This window comes from Sarcophilus harrisii, chromosome 1 (assembly GCF_902635505.1).
Source record: "Sarcophilus harrisii chromosome 1, mSarHar1.11, whole genome shotgun sequence".
Taxonomy (NCBI): Eukaryota; Metazoa; Chordata; class Mammalia; order Dasyuromorphia; family Dasyuridae; genus Sarcophilus; species Sarcophilus harrisii.
The window spans coordinates 119,758,555-119,776,229 of record NC_045426.1 but is presented as its reverse complement, the minus strand read 5'-3'; positions in this window follow the sequence as shown (position 1 = coordinate 119,776,229).

Below are 17,675 nucleotides of genomic sequence, written 5' to 3'. Positions count from 1 at the left end.
GATTCTTATTCAAAAGAACATTGGGGAACTGAGCCAGAAGGATCCCATCTTAAGTGGAGACCAAAATTACCTTCATAACTCTTGCCCTGATTCCAAATTCCATCTGTAGCAATTCAGGATCACATTCTTCTGAGTAGCTTGTGGCATATTTCTTTCAGATGGTGAATTACTGGCTTGATGATCTAAAAGGTATCAATTATACCTGAATTTAAAGCTCCAAATAATATCAGCTATAGTCCCAAGAGATTTTATCTCAAATAACAAATCTCAATCAAAGCTTCAGGTGAATTTAGCTCTTAAGGATCACATATCCTAAATAAGTATTGACTATGACCTTACATTGATAACAGTAAGAGATTAATCCTAGAAAGTTCACAGTATATCTTTCATATCTAAGTAGATGGTTTTAAGTTCAACATTACACAAATCATTTTGCTTTTAAAATGTTGAATACGTAGAAAAATTCTAAATTGCAGATTGTCTGTTATGTGCCAGAACTTGAAACAAGGTTCTAAGTCAGTGGAATCGATAGAGACAATGATTATTTAGCATGTTATTTAACAGTTCTCTAGTTCAGTACATATACTTAGTACTTACTATAATTCTACAAGAGTCACACCTTTAAGAGAGCAAATATAAGCTAAGAGCCTCAACCAGGAGTCAGTCCGGGAGATTCAGAAGCCAGGATTCAGTCAGGGAGTTTCAGAAGCCAGAGCTCAAGCTCTCAGAACCAAGACTACAGAAGGCCTCTAAGAAAGCTAACCCGGCTGCAAGAAAGGAGACAAGACTTGGAAAGAGACAATAAAGGATTTGGACTTTAATACATGGCTGCATTTGGGGTGATTACTGAACTGAAACTAAGGCTGCGACCAGAGATCCCCTCCCCAGAAAACCCCAACAAGAGAATATTACATTTTAGAGAAGAACATTACAATTGTCTATAGCAGAAACATGTTCAAAGGGACAAAGATATAAAATACTATTCTCAGAATCCCTTTAAATAAGGGGACTATAGGAGGGGATTTATTTATTTTTAATTTAATTTTAATTTTAAATTTAAGATGATTCAATTCCAATAATAATTGTATAATTTAATCTCCGCCTCACAAGTTATTCCCCACTTCTGGGATTTACATCCATCCTTTAATTTTTTTTCCATATATAGAAGTAACTTCTATAACAGGTACACAGAAATCTTTTCCTTTACTCCCATACATTAATAATTCCTGAAATTCTTGACTAATTTATATCTCTCCATTCTAGTGACTATTAAATCTTTTCTTTTTTACTCTTGTTCTATACACACTGCAATTACCAATTGTAGTTTTTGACATAATGAACAATGTTAGAATTTTCATAAGTAACAGCCAAATGGTCAACTGTAATTCCCTCTTAACTCATAAGTAAAGATGGAAACACCCAGTCTCCTAAATTACATTAACTGAATTAGTAAAGTTGATTATAACAGGTTCTTTCTTTATTTTTTATTATTACTCTAGCTTTTTATTTACAAGATATATGCATGGGTAATTTTTCAGCACTGATTCTTGCAAAAACCTTCTGTTCCAACTTTTCCTCTCCTTCCCCCCATCCCCTCCCCTCGACGTCAGGTAGACCTATACATGTTAAATATGTTAAATACAATATATACACCAGGTTCTTTAGTACATTTTCCACTTCTTGTTAGTTTTTCTGTTCATATTCTAATAACATTCAGAGTATTAGATAACAAACCAAATATAGGTTCTACAATCTCAGAAAGAAGCCATTTCTTATCAATTCAGGTAGAACAGAACCATTCTGTATCACAACCAATTAAGTGTAAGATTTCCTAAAATCTACCTAGATGTTCCATTCAAGCAGAATTATCTTTTAATTGTTTTCCTAATTCACACAAATCTCTTCTCTTTTGTAAACCAAGAAAGAGTAAAGTTTCAAGATGGTAGCAGAGGATAGTTGAGCAACTCTGAAAAAATTATTATTCTGAATGAATTCCAGCAGTTCAGCCAGGTATTTCTCTAAGATATCAACACAGAAGCTGAATTCTTATTTCTCACAAGCTTGTTAACTTTTAACACAGAACACAGAGTACAAAGCAGACATCCACAGATAGACACAGATAAATCTCCTATTCCAGCTTTTACATACACATTTAAGTGTGACATACCCAATTAACCCTGGGACTGTCTTCCCCATGTAGAGCAACAACATTTTATTGTTTTTCTTTTCTCTCTCCCTTTATTTTTAGGGAATTTTCTCCCAATTCTTAAGTTTTTATTCCCCAAGGGGCTGTCTATTGGTATCACAGGTTTAGACTCCGACTTAATTTAGCAAGGACTCCAGCAATCCCAGGGCTCCCATTCAGCCTGGCTTACTAGGCGCTGCCCCTTTTGTTGGATCGCCATACAAGCAACCACAGACGGGTCACCCTCTCCCTTCAGTCACTGGATGATTTACTAGCCACTGCCCCTCTCTGCAGGAATGCTCTTTCTAAAGACCTCAGGGCCCTGGGTATATCTTGCATGATTGCTCCACTCACCCGGCGTTTTGTATAATCAGAATCTTTTCCTGTTTTTGCTTCATGGAGTCTCTCCTTCTCAGGTAGTTTAGCACACCAGGAGAGGAGCCACCCTTCAGGACCTGACCACCAAAGTAGGGTGGGGCACACCTATCCCCAGTCTCAGAGAGCTCTCCTCTCAAGTGGGGTTCAAGATTCCTGACTAGCCCTCATCTGTATGGGACAAAGACCACCAGCTCAAATAATCAGAAACATTTCTTAAGGTAAAAGCAGAAAGGAATTTTATTACAATCTCACAAGAAAGGGCATCTCCCTCCCAACAAACAGCTAGGCAAGGAGAGGCAAATTAAAAAAGAACACCAAATATTATACTCCTAACTTTGAGATCCTCCACCCAATTCTGGCCTCCAATCCCAGTGACCAGGTCCATTCACAATCTAGACTATCCCAGATACAAAGAATAAGGAAACAAATCAACCAATACAAAATCTTAAAAGCATTCACAACCTTATAAGGGATGGTGTGGCAAAGTCTTACTATAGCATTTAGGGGAGGAGGACTTGAAGTTCCTGTTTTTAAAGCAGATGATTATTAGTAAATAAAATTGAGGCCTAAGGTTTGAACAAATTTATCCTAGTGGCTCTGACTTCACCTATTACATCCCCTCCCTTCCTTTTCCCTCCCCTCCCTTCCATTCCCTTCCCCTCCCTTCCTCTTCCCTTCCCTTTCCCTCTCTTCCCCTTCCCTTCTCTTCCCCTCCCTTCCCCTTCCCTTCTCTTCTCCTCCCCTTCTCTTCCCCTCCCTTCCCCTTCCCTTCTCTTCCCCTCCCTTCCCCTTCCCTTCTTTTCCCCTACCTTCCCCTCCTTTTCCTTTCCTTTCTTGCTATATAGTAAAAAATGCTATATAGTAGAATTTTAAATTTTGGTTCTTGGGGTTTATTGATTTTTTTTTTTTTTTTTTTTTTGCTTTTCCAGCTTTTTTTTTTTTTTTTTTAGTTGCATGGCCAATTCATTGATCTGTTCTTTTTCCATTTTGTTGATGAATAAATTTAGAAATGTTAAATATTTTCTTAAAGACTGATTTAGATCATCCTAAAAGTTTTCATATCTTATTCATCTTTATAATTTTATTTAACCAGATTTCTTGTTGTTTCTGTGATAAATTCTTTGACCAATCAATTACTTAGAGTTTAGTTATTTGTTTCCCAATAAATTTTAAATCTTGTTTTCAAAGGTCCTTTATTGAATATAATTTTTTACTGCATTGGAGTCAGGGAGGTCTTTATGCCCAAATACAGAATCACTTTTTTTATAAAGGTACCATGCACAGTTGAGAAATAGATAAATTCCTTTTTCTTCCTGTTTAATAATTGCTAAAATCTGTTGTCTCTAACTTTTCTAAAGTTCTATTCAGAGCCTTAATTTCTTTTTTATTTGTCTTTTTTATTATGTAGTCTTGGTCTTAAAGAGTATGTTGAGGTCTCAAATTATTATAGTTTTAATCTCTTTCTCCTGAAATTCGATTAATATGTACACACATGTATTTATGTATACATATTATATATATGCATATATAATACATATAAGTATTGATATTGATTTATCTAAGATGCCTTTATACATAATGTAGTTTCCCTGTGAAAATGTCTTTTTTTTTTTTTTTTGGTATAGCCCTCAAATGAAATCATGTTTCTACCCTTGCTTTTTTGACTTCACTTGAAGCATAGTAGATTTTGCTCCAACTTTCTTTTTAACTCTCTATGAATCTTTATTTTTCAAGTGTATTTCTTGAAAGGCTGCCTCTTGCCAGAATGCATTTCCTTTAGGCCTTTATCACCTTTCCCAAAGACTGTTGCAGTAGCCTCCTAATTGGTCTCCCTGCAGCTAGTATCTTTCCTCTTCAATATATCCTACACTGAGTTGACAAATTATATTCCTTAAGTGTGGGTCTGACCATGTCACCACATCCTTGAAGAAGCTTAAGTGGTTCTCAGTTGCCTCTAGAAAAAAAAGAATACTAACGTTTCCAACATTTAAAACCTTTCACAATTTGTCTCTAGCATTTCCTTCCAGGGTAGTTACATGTTTTTTCCCCTTATACACTATTTTTATCCTAGCCAAACTGACCTTAGTGTTGCTGTAACATGAAATTCCATCTAATTCCTCATTGTATTTTCATAGGCAGTTGTTCTTAAATACTTGGGATGCTCTCCTTCCTCATCCACCCTCTTGGAATAACTAGCTTTCTCCCCCCTCACCCCCAGTGACATTTTCTAACTCCCCTTTGTTAGTATTTCCTCTAGTACTTTTTTTTTTTTTTAATTCCATATACTGTAGCCTTGTTCCAGGGATTTTACTTGATTCTGGCAATACAAATACAAAAGTGAGTTCCCTTAAAGATCTTGGTTTCTATTACTGTAGTATAACTTTTCACAAATCAGTAAATAGATGATGTATTGAAAATAAATACACAGTGATGGGAGGTTGGGGGTAGTAACTCAAATGGAGATGTGCAGATCAAAAAAGTCCTGACATGTAGATTTAGAAAGAAAATAGACTAATATTCACCATGTTTCATTTGACTTAGAGAATCAGGAGTTGTATTCATGAATTGGACAAAGCTTAATTCAAAGTAGAAAAAAGTGAAAAGAAATATAGAAACAATTTCATGCTTAAAAGTTCCATAAAAACACTTTCAGTATTAAATTATCCACTAAAAAGTATAGCAACTGGATTCTTAAAGGAAAAATTAATGGAAATGCAAAAAGGGTTAGAAAGGCAATAAGAAATTTCAAATATTACCATCAGAAACACGATAGCAAAATTCAGAGAATGCAGAAAAAATGAATTTCATATATATAACTCCATATCTGTTAACAGATATATTAGGGAAATTTTTATTCAAACTTACATGATGGTGCTTTCATAAAAACTGATCATGTCCTACAGTATATGTCCTTATAAACTCTGTGAATCTTTATTCTAACTGTTACTATACTTGACTTGGGTTCCTGAGGAATGCTGGCTACATCCTCCTTCAATATATATTTTTTACTTCTCAAGATTTTAGGAGTATCCTTAAAAATTTTTCTCTAATGGTACAGCTTGACTTCCTATCCTGATGTATTTTACTAATATCAATTAGTAGTTACAATCTCTCTCTATATGGGTCCTCAGTTTCATTTAACCAATTAACAAACTATTTTTTAAAAAAGAGATACTAAGAAGATGGATGAACAGAAGTACAAACCATTTCCCAAAAATACTGATTGATGGCACAGAGACCACCTAAGTCTTTGGGGAGAGTGGGCTTAAAGTGAAAGCATTTGCTAAAAGGTTCCACCAAGTTTACTTCCAAATGTGGCATATCGATGGACAGAATCAATTCCTTGCTGATAGGACTGGACTTCTTTGATGAGGGATCAATCCACTATTAGGCTAGATCATAGTCATTTGTCTAAATTGAGGATTAACTTGGTTGTACATAAACTATACTGTGGACTCTAGCTACCAGATCTCCTGAGTCTCTTTTGATAGTTTTTTTTAAAATTAAATTTATTTTATTCTAAACTTAAGAAGTAAAACAAGCATTTCTATAACATGGTAGCATAGGAAAAAAAAGATCATTATATATGAACTTGCAAATTTATTATGTACAATTTGCATTCCTTTTAAATATATAACATGTAACTTTTTTCTCTATTTTCTCTCTCCCCCTAAGAGTTGGCTATGATTAGATACAAATGTATGTATGTATGTATGTATGTGTGCATACATATACATATATATAAGTAAAACTACTCCATACATATCTCTTGCATGAAATAATGAATAGTGAAATGAACAGAACCAAGAAAACCTTTTATATAATAACAAGAACAACTTTGAGTGAATAAATCATTTTAACTATTATAAATAGACAAATTAATTACAAAGTATATATGAAAGAAAATGCTATATGCATCCAGATAAAGAACTGATGAATAGAAATATTGAATGGTATTTTACACTTTTATATCTATATCTACATATAGATATACATACACACACATATATGTATATATATACATCCCTTGCCATACATGTATGTATAAATATATGTATTTGTGTATAATGGTAACCATGTTCTGATCTTTTAAAACTCACAAGGTCACAACTTAATCATTTTAATCTCCAGTTTATCTTCACTGAAAGCAAGAAATAAAAGATGCAACAGGGACATAATTAACATGAAGGCCATGTGCTCATAATTTCATGTTAATTCAAGTTGAGGGAGAAAGAAGATGGTGAGGGGGGACCTCTTTTAGAAAGTATGGAGCCATGAGTTCATGGCTTCATGTCTAAGTTCCCTTTTCTATGTAGACGTCGACAATTATCTACTTTTCTCTATTGGAGATCAGGAAGGGGGAAAAAGGACCAAGTTGCCCCCATAGTATCTTGCATGTGTTTATCAGTTTGGCTTACTGGCCAAATTTCATCACTTGGTTGGAGGATCAAAAATGGTCATACTCAAGTATTTTCTGAAGTAAGAACATCAGCACATAGATGAGTATTCCTTTCATTGGTATAGACAACAACCCATCTGTACATTCTCAGCCTATTTGATTTCTTACCCACATTCTTCCATGGAATCTTCAGAGAGCACCCACTAAGCATGCTAGAGGCCTTCCTTTAGTTTGTTCTTCATTTTGGGGCGATTACTGCAATACATAAGTTGTTTGTTATCAGTTGTTTTTGCCGTGTAACTGGCCAGCCTTTTTTTTGGATTATTCATTTCCTTAATTATATTCCTCCTCTATCAGTTCTTGCACATGGATCATCATTGGAAAAATGCTGCATTTTACTTTGCCTACTATGCTTCTCCATTCCTTTTTTGGTCATCTGAAAATTCATTGTAGTTTTTCCAAGATTCACAAATAGAGTATTACTGGGAAAACATTTTTGTTAAAAAAAAAAAAAAAAAGCACAATGCAGTATATTAGAATTTCTGGGATGAGCAATTTACTTAGAGGCAAATTGATATTCTTGGGTACTTATATCAATAAAAGAGAGATAAAGAGAAACCAAATGAGTTTAGCATATGATTTTTTATAAAAATTTATAAAATCAGCTAATTAGTAAACCCCCTAAAGCCAATGGAGAAAACTGTAAGAAACAAAATAGATAAAATCAAATGTAGACAAAATCTTTATGTACCTAAAATAATGCATTCAGAATAAGAAGGAAAACTGGGGAAAATTGTTTAATTAAGTGTAGAATCATATTGAAAGCTGGAAAGAGCCTTGGAAATTATCTAGACCTTTCCCTTATTTTACAGTTATAAAAGGAAAATGAAGTTTATAGGAATAAATGCTTTACCCAAAGTCACACAATTAGTGAATGAGAGTCAGAATTTGAACCCGATCCTTAGACTCCCAGATCTAAAACTTAAAGGGCTTATACGAATTTATAAGAATAAGAGCTATTCTCCAAAAGATAGATAATTAAAGAATATTAAGGCATTTATCGAAGAAAGAAATCACTAATACAACTATCTAATTGGTCAAGATAATAAAAGATGCTAAAATGAAATACTATTATGGCTGCAAGAAAATTGGCAAGCTACTATATTGCTGATTTAGTTGAGCAGTCTATCTGGAAAGCAATATAGAATTATACAATGAGAATTACAAAAAGATTTATATACTTTGATCCAGTGGTTTCACAGGCTAAAGACTGGTACAAATCTAATAAACTAATTGGCATAAATATAATCAAAGTGAAATATTTCAAGCTCAATGTGAGTCAGTAGTGTGATAGGAGAGCTGAGAAAGCTAATGCAAAGTTAGATTGCAATAAGAGATAACTATTCAAATACTTTTTTTAAAATTCAAGAATAGGGAGTAGTAGTATTATTAATAAATAAAACACCAGCAATGCATGTGGTTAAATAAAACAAACAAAAGCAAGTCCTCTTCTCCTTTCCACCTTAACCCCCACACCAAGAACTTTTCAATTGGAAATATAGGTATCAGCTAAAGCTGTAGGAAGAATGATTACCTTATTCATGAGATTCATGAGTTATCCTCTGGCTGACACTTCAGTTTCAGTGGTTGGATTTTCATTTAAAATTCGCTTTAGGCTTTCTATTCCAAAGAGAATTCTTTTTAGAATGAGAAATATAAAACAAAAATAGTTAACATGAATGTATGAAAAACATATTTTTCTCTGTCTTAAAAACCTTCAGTGATAACCTTTTACTGAGAGTATAAAATCAGCTTCCTTAGGCTGGTTTCATCCTACCTTTCAGCCTTATTTCACTACTCTTCACACACTTTGCATTGTAGCAAACTAAACTATTGCCTATTCCTTGAACTCAAAATATCTTCTTCCATTCATTTATGTAGCTTGTCCTCTTCTCCCTGCCCTCCTTGCTTCACTGATTGCACTTTCTCTTCATCACCACCTGTCAAATTCTTTCTTTTCAATATTCAGTTCAAGTGCTATAATCCTCATTGAAAAATTTCCTAATTCCTCCTAATTCAGTGTTATTTCCCTCCAACAGTTTTGTAGAGAAGTATATATGTTTTTCTTCTTTTTGTCCTCATCTTTCCTTTACTACACTTATCTGTTCACATATTTTATCATACAATAGACTCATGGAAGTCAAAGACTATGCTATTTCTCAACATTGCATCCACAGGGCCTAGTATAATGTCCTTTATTTATTAAGCACTAGTATATATTTGTCAAATTGTTAAATTGAAGTAGTTGCTCTTAATAGCTCATGTTGCCAGAACCAGACAACCTACATCCCAGAATACTGAAAAAAACTTGTAGATGAAATTCTAGAGACATCATTAACAATCTTCAAAAAAATCATACAGAAGAGGAGAGAGGTCACAGGACTATAGACAGTCAGTTGTGGTTCCCATTTTCAAAATAGAGGAAGAAGGTAGCTTCTCCAAATTATAGAATAATAAGGTTAATTTTGACTTCTGATTTTAATTCTGAAACACATTATTAAAAGGATGTTTTATGAACATGTGTTTAGACTAGCCATATAGGGATCCCAAGGTCAGAGTATAAGACAATGAGTCAATAAAATAGATAGTAAGAAAATAATTCCCAAATATGGCATTCAATGCTTTCACTGTCCTTATTTTGGGCTATTGCAAAGGTAATAGAGTTGCAGAGAGAGACTGTTCCCCAAGGAATGGGGGAGACTACCTGGCACAGCTATAGAGATAAATAGATTATAGCTGGGCAGATTTCCTCATCCAAGGACACACCTAAGTTGATTACCATATTAACCCAAATTGGCATAAAAAGTTTTTAGTTCCAAAAAGCTAAGTCTTCTTCTCAATACTGGCTTATATAGCATTCACCAAAAAGTGGTTCTTAATGCATTTAATCTATCTTTATTTCAGGTCTTCCTGATTAAGTGGTATAAATTGTCTTTAAAGTCACTAATGGCATGAAGTCTACTTAATTCTTTAGGGCTCAAGGTTTGGGCTGAATGAATAATACCTAAGAGATTAGAATTACAGTTCTTATGTCTGCCTACTAGTAAATAACCAAGACTTCCATCATACGCTCAAGGGGAACAAAAGGCATAATCCAACAAAAGGAAAAAGAAACAATTATAGCTAAAATCACAACAATTTGCCACTCCTTCCTCCAAAGTCCAGCAATTATGACATTTCCAACATCATAAACTAGTGAGAACGTTTAACAGTGACATGAGAAACCAATTGTAAATAATACCATGTGGACAGCAGCTAGGGATAGAAAGATGGCTATCATCACCAAGAATTCAAAGGACATAATTGTTCCAAAATTGACTGAAAGTCAAGACATCCTCCTGGGGATGTCATTGATCCTCTTTGAGAAGGACTGAGATATTTTCCTTATCTTCATTCCACTATATATTTCATATTTCCTTGCCTACCAATTCTCCTTTATGGGGATATCCATCTGTAGGTCAGTGAAACCATACTTTCTGCCCAGAGTATAATGATTCCTGAGTTTTTCTAGGAGGACTGTTGCTTACCTCTGACTTTTAGTCATGGTCTGAGTAGGAGAAAAATCTTGTCTTTCTCTGGGCAAGGGTATAAGGTAGTTTCAGCTAATGTTTTTACTATAGGGTCTCAACAAAATCTGAATAGTGACAAAAACATTTTCACTTTCACTACTCACCCAATTGTTCTTATAAGGGATGTTAAGAATGCAATGAAGTCTAAAACCACCCTCTTTATAAACTTGGCTATGACCAAATAGACTCACTATTTATATAGGAGCTTTAGGTAAGTAAGTAAATAAACCTGGTCTTTAAGTTTATTCTTGTGCTCAGTGAAGTCTTCATTGTGGTGATAGGCTAAATAAGGGTGATAGGCTAAAAAGAATCTCCAAATAGCATTTTGGGATGCATAATGCAAGAGGTTAAGCGGATCACTAGTAAGGTTTTAGCACTGATTCTTCCCTCTAAGAGCACCATTGAGGTCTGATCACTGAGCCTCTAGAATCCTGACCACTTAGTGAGGTCCACTGCAATAGCCCAAGAAAATAAAAATGATGATTTATTTATTCCTTTCTATATACAGGGCAGCAATCATAGCAGGCATCTTCAGGCATCTGGAAATTCTGCCTGCTAGAACAAGGCAGGTCCTTCATCCTTCAGGGAATCATTGGAAACTGGGTTTAAATTGTCTGAGTACCAACAGCAGATAAAAAGCCCATGATAAAGTCATCAAAAAACTAGGTATCAGGGCAATCTTAGTGTCCAAATTTTCACAAGAAAGTATCCATGTAGCCAGAGCTTACTGTGGGGAAAGGGGCTTTGATCATTCAAACATTCCTGGTCCCTGCTCATCCTTTTAAGGGTAAACATTTTAGCAATTCCTCCAAGAATAGGGCACTGCACAATGTTAATAATAATGAAGGGTAGTTTGGCCCTAAATGAGAAGCTTCTAATGAACTTTCCCCACTATAATGGGCATGGCTAACTCAACAATATCATGAACCAAAACGATCTTCTACAAATCCATCTACACTATACATATACAGGCTAATTTATAACTGTGATAGGGAGATGCCTTGCCAATCATTTTCCTACCTTCTTCATCAGGATGTTGCTATTGTCTCCCATGTAGTGGTTTCCCCCAAAACTTTCCACTTCCATAGAATTTCCATAGTCACCTGGCTCTCTGTGTTCCAGTAAACCTCTCAAGATCTGACCCTGCTTTCTTTTCCATGTTCACCTGGACACGGAGCCTCCAATTTCATTTTTGGTCCAATGGTAAAAACTGAACAGGTTTGTGGAGCTTGGTCCTAACTCTGATAGTATTTTAAATATTGTAAAACCAGAATACTATGGAAATGGGTAGCAGTGGAGGAGGCTGGTGGTAGGAGCAAGATCCTAACCTCTGTTGCCCCATGCAAAGTAGGCTAGTTTTGGTATTGGAAGTAACCTCAAGACTTGATTGGCTTGGGGAACTAAAGGCTTAGGCTTCTGAAATAATTTCCTGATCACCAGAGTACAAAATAGCTTTGAAGAACCTCAGGGAATTTCTAATGCTTGGCTAGTGGAAAATAATGGACAGTAGAGGTTTGCTCAATTTAATCAGCTTAAGGTGTATCTAATGCCTAAAGTGACTGGATATAAGTTGAATTATCATGCTACAGCCAAGTAATTTGTTAACTGTTAAATAACCTATAAGTGGCTCATTATATTTCAATAGTGAATATAGACTATCATGGGATTGGAATGAGTCAGCCCAACACAAAGTCTTACTTTATCTTCTCACCATATTTTCTAAGTAAGATGTTAAATATCTGGCCATCAACCTTCCTCTTATCCAGATCATGTTTTAATAAGATACAAAACTCCCAACTAGACAAAACCTCCTGTTCTTCCTTTTTAAGGCAGGCCAATTGGGAGGGCAGCTCCCTCTGGATTTGCTTAATATTAAGGAAGCCCTAAATGAATATATCCCTTTCAATCCTATGGAAAGGCAGGAGCTGGAACCAAGAAGGAGAAGATTCAATACAGGAGAAGTCATTTTCACTCCAGTCTTTGTCCTTTCCCTGAGTCTCCTTTCTCATAGCTCAAATTTCCTAGAGTGAGAAAAATCAAAATAGGGTTGGGAACTGATGTTGAACAATATTTTCTCTGCCTATCCTTACTTTGAGCCATCACAAAGGTAGCTTGTGAATACAGCTAGCAATAGAGAATTAACTCTAATTTATAAAAAATCAAGCCATTCTCCAATTGAAAAATGGTCAAAGGATATGAACAGACAATTCTCAGATGAAGAAATTGAAACTATTTCTAGTCATATGAAAAGATGCTCCAAGTCATTATTAATCAGAGAAATGCAAATTAAGACAACTCTAAGATACCACTACACACCTGTCAGATTGGCTAAGATGACAGGAAAAAATAATGATGAAAGTCTCATTCAGTCTTACTCTAACCAATTAATCTTCAATCTTTCCAGATCCTGTTAGCTAGACTAAACATTTAAGTCAATATATGCTGATTCCAAGCTCAGAGTCAAGATTTGGAATGATAGCATCAATGAAAATGGAAAAATAGCAACAAAACAAACTTTTTACTGAACATAAATATTCCATAAAACTATACATTAATAGGTACAATTCCTCAGATTTCTGCCCATGGAAACTCACCTAAGTCAATCACAATTATCTGAACTGGATTAGAAAGTCCATAGAATCCAAATAGCCATACCTTCCTCTCAGTACTGGTTCATATGAGATTCACCTGAAAAAAGTGGATCTTAATGCATTTAACCTATTTTTGTTCTAGGCCTCCATGACTGAGGTCTACAATATACTTTGCACCAAATATCTGTAATATGGATCTGATAGACAAAATTTATATGGAATCAACACAAGCATATTAGGTTAAGAATCATCCCAAAATGGATAAATGATAAAAGATATGAAGCAACAGTTCTCAAAAGAATAATCAATAAACTATTAACAACCACATGAAAGCCTGTTTAAAATCACTAAAATATAAATGAAGTTAAAAACAAATCTGAAGTTTTTCCTATAAATTCCCCAATAAATTAACAAAGCTAATAAAAGAGAAACAGTAAATTCTTAGTTGCTTCCTAAATTGTCAATACTTTGTAAAGATTCATATTTTATATGGCTAAATGGCCTAGGTTTTATACTCATGCCAATATATATTATTGTACAAGGTTCCTTTAAACTCATATTAATGTTTGCAAGCCCACACCAAAAAAAGTAAAAGTAAAAATAAACAAACCCGTAAAAATACTAAAAACATTTAGGGCATCTATGTTTTCATGAGCCTATATTGCATAGATATCTCAGATAAGTTCCTAATATGGACTGGTGTGGTTCAATTATGATGATGTCCCAGTTCCTTGGGACTTTGAAACTCCTTTTGAAGAGAATCAACATTTTCAATCAATCCACATTCACTCTAAGGGGTATGGTGATACCCTTTACCAAGACAGGTAGTCAGTTCTTGCACCAAAGGCTTACCTCCTTGCAAACTCTTCAAATTGATTTGTGTACAACCCAATTCAAATCCCTCCCTCTGGTTATACTAAATGCTCCCTCTAACAATTTTCTGTGAGTAGATTCACAATTTCAAAACAAACTGAATTGCACCATTCAATAAAAACTAGTGACCACCAGATGGCACCATTTTCTCTGAAATGCTATGCATGTCTAAAATGCACAGTGATGGAGTCTTTCAAATTTGGACATGATTGAATTTCTTCCAGTATCTGAGAACTCTAGCTTTGGGTGGATTGGGATAATCTTTGTGCTTACGTACCTTTCTAATGAGAACTCTAAAAGGAATTCTCTAATTCATCTTATTTACTGGCATGCAGTTTTTATAAAATTCAAAGAGCTATATATAAAAATGAGCTATTGTTTTTTATAACTGTTTTGACTTATTGTAGTGTAACCTGATGACATTGTTCCTTGAGGATCTTTATTTTTTTCTTTCTCCTCTTTGATAACAGTCCTTTCATGGCTTCAACACGTCCTCTATGGATTTACAAGTCTGTTATGTCCAGTCCTGATTTCTCTCCTGAGCACCAGATCCATAATTCCAACTACCTGTTAGATACATTCACTTGGATATGCTGCCAGCATCTTAAGCTCACCATGGTCAAAACCGAGTTTTCCATTTTCCCTCTAAAATCTTTCCTGTACTAATAATACCCCTATTTCTACTATGGGGAAGCTAGGTGGTATAGTAGATAGAGTGCTGGGTCTGAAGTCAGGAAGACTCATCTTTGCAAATTCAAACTTGGCTTCAGATACTTCCTAGCTGTGTGACCCTGGGCAAATCACTTAATCCTGTTTGCCTCAGTTTCCTACTCTGTAAAATGAGCTGGAGAAGAAAATGACAAACCACTCCAGTATCTTTACCAAAAAAATTCCAAAGAGGGTCATGAAGAGTTGAACATGACCGAGACAACTAAATAACGATAATTTCTGCATTTTCCATCTTCTCATTCACCTGGATTGCAGAGTTTGGTGTCATTTTGATAATTTTTTCTTTACTTCCTTTCCCAGTTTAATAAGTTATCAAGTTCGGATCTGTTTCCTCCTTTCTGCTCCCACTGTTGCCATCAATATTAAGGTCTCATAGCTAGCCTGGTATAGTGATGAGTTCAGATTTCTGGATAATAATCTTTGTTCCCCTCTAAATTAATTTACTTTATTCACTACTATACCAATTAAATTTTATTTTTTCTCTGCAAGTCTATTATTTTATTTTATTGTTATTAATAGTATTTCATTTTTCCAAATACATTCAAAGGTAGTTTTCAACATTACCCTTTGTAAAGCCTTGTGTTGCAAAATTTTCTCCCTCACCTCCCAAAGACAGTAAGCAAGCAATTTGATATAGGTTAAATATGAACAATTCTTCTAAAATATTCCCAAATTCATCATGTTGCACAAGAAAAATCAGATCAAAAGAGAAAAAAAAATGAGAAAAAATAAAAGCAAACAACAAAAAAGGTGAAAATACTATGTTTTGATCCAAATTTAGTCTCCATAGTTCTCCCTCTGGTTGCAGATGGCATTTTCCATCACAAGTATATTAGAATTGTCTTGAATCACCAGTATCACTACATTGCTGAGAAGAGCCTTTCATAGTTGATCAGCACATAATCTTGCTGTTAGTGTGAATAGTGTTTTGGTATCAGTTCATATAAGACTTCTCAGGCTTTTCTGAAATCAGCCTGCTCATCATTTCTTTTAGAATAATAATATTCCATTACATTCATATACTATAACTTATTCAACTATTCTCTAACTGATGGGTATCCACTCAATTTCTAGTTCCTTATCACTACAAAAATGGCTGCCACAAACATTGAAAATGTGCAATGTTTTCCCTTTTTATGATCTCTTTGGGATATACACTCAGTAGAGACATTGCTGGATGAAAGGATATACACAATTTTATAGCCCTTTGGGTATAGTTCCAAATTGTTCTCCAGAATAGTTGGATCATTTCACATCACCATCAACAATGCATTTATGTCTCAGTTTTCCCACATTCCCTCCAATATTTATCATTATTTTTTCCTGTCATCTTAGCCAATCTATGAAGTACATAGTGGTACCTAAGAGTTGTCTTAATTTGTATTTCTCTAATCAAGAGTGATTTAGAGCATTTTTTTTCATATGAATAGAAATTTGACAATTTCATATGAGTAGATAATTATTTCATATGAAGATTGTCTGTTCATAGCCTTTGGGCATTTATCAGTTGGGGAATAGCTCATATTCTTATAAATTTGAGTCAATTTTCTATTTATTTTAGAAATGAGACCTTTAGAGAATAATAATCTTAAAAGTACCTGCCTCCTGGATTATCCTGAAAATATTCGACAAACCTTAACCCACCATAAAAATGTAAGTTTGTTCTCTCTTGCCCAGACTATTGTAATTTCCTATGTTTTAGCTTTCAATTTACCTGAATTAAGGTTTTCTTTCTAAAACCCAGCTTCTTAAACTGTGGTTTGTAACCCCAAATGCTATCTTGTAACTGAATGTGGGGCGTGTGAAATTATGACTTAATATCAGCAAACATTAGACTTGTATACCTATTTTATATACCTATATACCCAGGGTCCTGTAAAAATTTCTTGGGCAAAAAGGGACCAAAAGTGGAAAAAGTTTAAGAAGCTCTGCTTTAGAGCACAACTGATTATCTTATTCCCCTCAAACAAAACCATCCATAGCTCCTAATTGCCTAGCTAATGAAGTCTAGATTCCTTCATTGGGCATTCAAGATCTACAATATGACATCTAGTCTAACTTTTCCTTCTTTATATTTATCAGGGTCCTTTGACCTCTGACACTGGAATACCCTTAGGAAGAAAGAGTGGTACTAATTGATCTTGTTTTACTGATTTATAACTACTAAAGCCCTTTCACATTCGCTGACAGCAGGCAGACTTTTCAACCAGGTCAGCAGCCTGGCTTGCCAGACAAAAGACACTCAGTCTAACCCCTAAGACTATTCTGTTTCATTGTGATAAAGTTTATTATGTCCCTATATCTCTATATCTAGTAATTTTGATTTGACAATCAACACTAAGAAAATAGAAATTCTCCACCAGCTAACACTCCACTATTTATATGTAGAACCATTGGTTATAGCAGATGGAGAAACTCTGAATGCTGTGGATAAGTTCACTTATCTTGGCAATAGAGATTGATATATGCATTGCCAGAGCTAGCTCAATGTTTGGGAGGCTCTGAAGGAAAGTATGGGAGAGAAAAAGTATTAGGCTGTGAACCAAACTGAAAGTTTGTGCTGACCTTATTATATGCGTGTGAAACCTCGACAATGTCAGCACCATGTCAGAAATCTGATTGTCTTAGTAAGTTCTGAAGACCACTTGGCAGGATAAGACGGTACCAGACACTGAAGTTCTCTTTCAAATTGAACTGTCAAACATTCAAACTCTACTGCAGAGAGAGCAATTCCAGTGAGCTGGCTATGTGGTCCAAATACCAAACATATGTTTTTCTAAAAGACTATTTTCCAGAGAACTTGAATAAGGTGAGCACTCACATGAAGGTCAGAAGAAGTGGTACAAGAAACACCCTCAAGGTCTCACTGAAAAACTTTATTTAAAAATTTT